This window comes from Vigna radiata, unplaced genomic scaffold (assembly GCF_000741045.1).
Source record: "Vigna radiata var. radiata cultivar VC1973A unplaced genomic scaffold, Vradiata_ver6 scaffold_233, whole genome shotgun sequence".
In the NCBI taxonomy this organism is placed as follows: domain Eukaryota; kingdom Viridiplantae; phylum Streptophyta; class Magnoliopsida; order Fabales; family Fabaceae; genus Vigna; species Vigna radiata.
In genome coordinates this window covers 507,719-513,842 of record NW_014543121.1, presented here as the reverse complement: position 1 = coordinate 513,842, position 6,124 = coordinate 507,719, and positions in this window count along the sequence as shown.

Below are 6,124 nucleotides of genomic sequence, written 5' to 3'. Positions count from 1 at the left end.
TGATCTTTATCCATTCAAGCATCAAAAACGAAAATGGCACCCAAGGCTCCCAAGAGAGAGTTCATACATGCAAAGGCTAAAGCAAAAGTGTGGAATGTGAGAGTTGTAGTGAGTGTCTCGGCAATTTTCCCTAAACAGTTCCTTCCCCCTTCAAAATAGGTGGGGTCCACCTCTTAAAAGAAACCCTAGGGTTAGGCCAAGTGTCCCACCATTGGGCTTCTACAAAATTTGCCACAAAAGGGCCCAAATGCACTTAATCTAATTAAGGTTTCTAAAAAAAACGAAAATACAACTTTATAAAAATGAAAATGGCTAAGTGTTGAGTCTTGAATAATTATGCCACCATCCCTAATGCTCCAATTGATGTTTCCCAAAATTTCCCTGCAACCAAAATACACTTAATCAGCTCAGAAAACCCAAATTAGCACAATTACAAATTTCTGACCAAATTAAGCAGAATTCAGAAAATGGGGAAATAACAGACAATTAAACACAATTCCCTGGTTTATTTAAGTGCAATAAACTAAATATAGTTCAAGAAATAACCACTCATCACCCTCGCAATTATAAGTGCTCAAAAGGTACAAAGTTTTATCTGGCGCCTGATTTGCAGGTTTGGATTACCACACAAAATTGTAACCGATAAAGGTCGGCAATTTGTTGAACGAAAACTAGAGGATTTCCTCAAAGGCCTAGGCATTAAACATGTCACAAGCTCAGTTGAACATCCGCAAACAAACGGGTAGGCTGAGGCAGCCAACAAAGCCATTATTTACGAGTTAAAGAAGAGACTGGGGCGTGCTAAAGGATTGTGGGTCGAAGAGTTGCCTGAAGTGCTTTGGGCGTACAGATGCACACCACACGGTTCAACGGGTGAAACTCCCTTCAACCTCACTTATGGCACAAACGTCATGCTTCCCGTCGAGGTTGGCGAACCGACTATACGACGAGAGATGCAAGACATGAACCTCAATGAAAACCAGCTGAGGGTTAACCTGGACACTCTACCTGAACGGCGTGAAGTGGCCATGATACGAAACGCAGCTCAGAAACGACTACTTGTGTGGCGATACAACACGAAGGTCAAATCACGAAGCTTTACTGCAAGAGACCTTGTTTGGCGAAAGAGAGGCGAAGCTCGCAAAGAAAAAGCGTACGGCAAGCTATCAGACAACTGGGAAGGACCCTTTCGCATCGTAGAAGATTTGGAGAACGGTGCATACCGGTTGGAGCATTTGGACGGAAAAGTCATTCCTAACACATGGAACGCCACACATTTAAAGTTCTACTATAGTTAGAATTTCATATTTACTGCATTGATAGAATTTCAGATTTACTGCATTCTTCATTTGTTTCAAAACATTTTTTAACTTTATTTCAATGAAACTACTCAGTTTATGATCCATTCGGCAATTTATTCTTATTCAAAGGATTCCAGATTAAATGTCTGCGCGGACCAAGCGTCTAAATTTCCAAAGACAACACTTGCCTTCCGGACTAAACGACCGAACAAACTAAATGTCTGAACACCCAAAGGCAGCACTTGCCTTCCGGACTAAACGTCCGAACGGACTAAATGTCTGAACACCCAAGGGCAACACTTACCTTCCAGGCTAAATGTCTAAACGGACTAAACGTCCAAACTTTCATAGGCAGCACTTGCCTTCTGGACTAAACGTCCGAATGGACTAAACGTCCAAACTTTCAAAGGCAGCACTTGCCTTCCGGATTAAACGACCGAATGGACTAAACGTCCAAACTTTCAAAGGCAGCACTTGCCTTCAAGACTAAACGTCCGAATGGGCTAAATGTCCAAATTTTTAAAGGCAGCACTTGCCTACAGATTAACACAACTGAACTAAATGTTCGAGTAACATGAAAGAATTTGCAGGTCCTTTTGGATCATCGCAACTCAAACATCAAGGGGCCACCAGGAACGGACGCCCAAATAATGCAAAGAAGCACAGAACGCCGAAACCGAGCGCTTCTGCATAAACAAGTAAGTTTACGCTAACCTATTTCTATTTACTATGTTACCTTATTCTAAGGTAAATTTCCACTAAGAAAATTCTAAGTGAAGAGAACCCCTGGTTACGCCAAAATGGCGATGGGTAAAACGCCTCTAATATAAGAGGATTTAACATGTGACCTAAGGCCGAAAGCCTTCAATCATACATAACAGCATAGCACAGTAATATAATAGTATGCATGGCCGAAAGCCTTAGACATATGTTCTCCAGTTCAAAAATGGTCAAATAGCAGAAATTAAAATTGTTCTGAACCCATTACAAGAAATAACAACAAGCAGAATTAAAAGAGTTCTGAAATCATCAACAGTTCAAAGGAAATTCGACTAAAGATCATTGCCTTAAGCTTTTCCAGGGTTAGCTTCTTCAGTAGGGGCTTTCTCGGTAGCGGACACTTCGCCAACGTCTATAGTGTCGTTGCCAATTTCTTCCGACTGATCAACAGATTGATCAGCAATGGGGGGATCATCTTCCTCCTCATCATCATCATCTGGGTAGGTCCTAGCAGGAACTTCTTTGGACGAGATCATTTTTCCCTCAAGAATATCTTTATTCACGTCAAGAGGGAGGCCTTCCAGGGACAGTCAAGTAGAAAGACAGCTTGCCTTATAGCCTTCTTGAAACCGCGAGTGTGCTCCAAGATGATTACTTCCGCCATTTGTCTTTCTTTGGCCTTGGAAGCCATCAAGGAACTCCTCAAGGTGTTCCTTTCCATGGTCAGCTCATATATGGCCTTACGGGCGGCTACAAGGTTAAGGGCTTGTTGATCATTCTCCTTCTTAGTGGCTTGAAAGGATTTCTTTATCTCTTCGAAGAGAATGCGGCCCTCATTAATTGTCTTTTGTGCTACCTCGTATTTCGGTCCACATTGAGAATGGACAAGAGTAAGGTCCATCAGCTGTTTTTGCAAACCTTCGAGATCGACCTTCTCCTTGTCGGGCGTATGAACTAATTGCCATGTAGAGGTAGTAGCGCGAGCACAAAGCTCCAAGCAGTTCTGGGTTAGTTACTGACTGGAAGTACCTTCCAGCACCTTCTTCTTGGCCGGATCGAGTTGGAAATCTATCTTATATCCCAGGTCAAAACCGGCATCTCATATGCCGTTGGGAAGATTACGGTCGGCCTCAGGATGAGCAGATTCTTCAATCACTTGTCCTTTTCCAGCGTTCTTTGTTTTCTTACCGACCGGGGCATCCTTGGTCGGGGGAACCACTTTCCTTTTTCTTTTCAGTACCAATCCTTGAGAAGGACTATCTTCTTCAAGGTCGACAACTGCTTGTGCGGCCGGGGTGGGTGTCCTAACCCCGACCGCTGGAACCTTCCTCTTGGACAACGTCCTCGGAACAGTTGAACCAATCAATGGCAACCTTCTTTTTGCCCATGATAGCTGAAAAAGAGAATACTTCAATAAGTAAGTTCATCAAACACTTAGTTTTTAGTCAAAGAACATACCAGAGATTTTCGAATCTAAGTCGTCGTACGCCAGACAACTGATTATCTGCTTTGAAGAGAAGGGGCGAAGAGATAATCCTTCCAGTGCACTGATGGCCTTTAACTCATATAATAACTCCTTATCCCAAGAAGTTATTGACCGAGGGTTTTGAGTCCAATACAAAGGAAACCTCTCACTACCGTCTTGATTAAAGAAAAATGGACAGCCTAAATCGGTAATAAATACTCTAAAGTAATGTTTTTTAAAATCTTTGTACGAGTCACCGTACAGCTTAAACAGGGTATTCTTGGGGTCAGAAATAAGTGAAACCCAACCCCTCTTAGGGACCGGACGGGTCCTGAAGAAATACAGAAACATGGGGGCGGTCGGCTTTATGCCTAAAAACTGGCAGACCACACAAAATGACTGAATGTAACCCCAGCTATTCGGATGAAGTTGCGTACGTGCAACATTCAAGTTTCTTAACACATTTATGTGAAAATCAGAGAAAGGGAGTCTAAGATACATATCAACGAATAAGCATGAATACATGTAAAAGAAATTTCTTTCTGAACTATGTTTATGGTGGAAGACCTTTTCATCTTCCCGACATGGGGCTAATCTCATAGAGTTGCCGTAACTTAGACTTCTAAGGACACAGCTGTTTTCTATCCAAAATTCTAGGGATAATTTATCAGTAAAGGAACTGGAGATATCATTAACATCTCGCGATGCCTAGTCGTAATTAATGACGTTGGCATTGGGTTCGACATGGTCGTCTACTGCGACACCACCATGGACAAAAACCCTACTGCCGTGAAGAATGGTGGAAATACCTACCTGGACTACGACGGGAGGCCTATCAGATGAACTGGTTGGCACCTCTTGCCCCCTTTCTTCCACCACCGATGACGGACAATCTAGGCCAAGGGAAGAACTCATGTCTACCTGAGATAATGGAGTGACTTGGAGGAATGGGAAAGGAAAGATTCCGATGAAGCAAGACGGAGAAGAAAGACGATAGGATGCTCTGGAATTCGAAATGCAGGGAAAACTGAAATGACGGTTGCAAACCCTGCATTAATGACTCTGAAACTGGCAAAAACCGTCAGAAAAACCCTCAGCCGTTAGATCGAAACGATCTGACGGTCACGCGATTTTGACTCCTCAACTACTCGCAAGGCGGGAAAAGTTAATGATGACTTGGAATTTAAGCAACCGCTTCAAAACGCTGCGTTGCAGTAACCCTTTAAAACACCTTCGAATGATTGAACGATCGGTCAACTGAGATTACTCATGACCTGAATTGACCGGCTTAGAGAGATTACTCGTAGCCTGAAATGATCGTTGTAACGAGATTACTCGTCGCCTAAAATGATCGGTCTATTGAGATTACACGTCAGCTAAGCTAATCGATCCCTCACACTTTAAGTCCTGCATTCAATCGTTGATAAAGCCCAACGCTTCATTTGGACTTGGGGGGGATGATGTACGATATGCTATTTGGGCCGAACGGTTACGACTAGTAACCGAACGGTCCAAATGGTTAATGGGCCTTAATCATATTAATGATGGGTCATTATCGTTTTTCATTATTGGGCCGATGGTCCATCATGAGGATATAATCCATCGCAATTATATCTTAACAAATATTATAAGTATCAAATAAGATCAGATAAGATCTGGACAACCGGATATTCAGGTATAGCTGTTTATATTATATTCTGTTTATATTTGATAATAATTTATATATACAGGGATGGAATCACAAGCCAGGTACGCTCTCTTATGCTATCTCACTCTACAATACACTTGCGACGTTTCACATAATTTGTTGAGAATTAGTAAGAGAGATTTACTCTCCACTCTCATACTGAGAATTGATAGCCTTGCACTCAAGGCTCTTCACTACAAAACCCTAACTTGGGCGTCGGAGTGCCATTGCAGGTACCTCCTCCCTCCGGCCCAAGCTTGGAGATTTCCAGACGGTTGCACATTCGAGAAGAACAAACGATTAGAAGACAGGAGAAAGCACACTAATTGGTTGGATCAAGCGTCACAAAGCAGGAGAGCCACGTCACCCAGGTCAGTCCTTTCGGTCCCAGAAATTCATACTGAAACACTTATGAACCACCACCTGTATATCAACATATTTTGCACATTCTCAACATCAACAATATCAAAGCATCATCAAGCAAAACCCACCATGCAAAAATATCAATATCAAACCACTGCATCAGATATAGTGTCCAACCAAGTACATCAATACCTATTCTATAAACAGAAGAAAATAGAACATTATTTAAAAAGATAAGTTTAGAAAACTGGGTTGCCTCCCAGGTAGCGCTTGTTTAACTTCACGAGCCTAACCCAAACCTTTCTAGCACCCATCAGTAGGTGCAAAACTTACCGTCACCCATCAGTAGGTGTACCTTCCTGTATCCTTNAGTAGATACCTAATTTTTCTAGCATCCCTGATGAGTGCATATTTATGTCCACATTTACGCTTTAAAATTCAAATTTTTGATGAAATTCTTGTGCTTAAATGATTGATTTAATATGAATTTATGACGATTGGATTTATTGGGTTTGGGAACTAAAAATGCTTAAAATGTGATTCTTAGTTGCATAAATTATTTTGGATGTTCTAATGTTTATTTGTGCA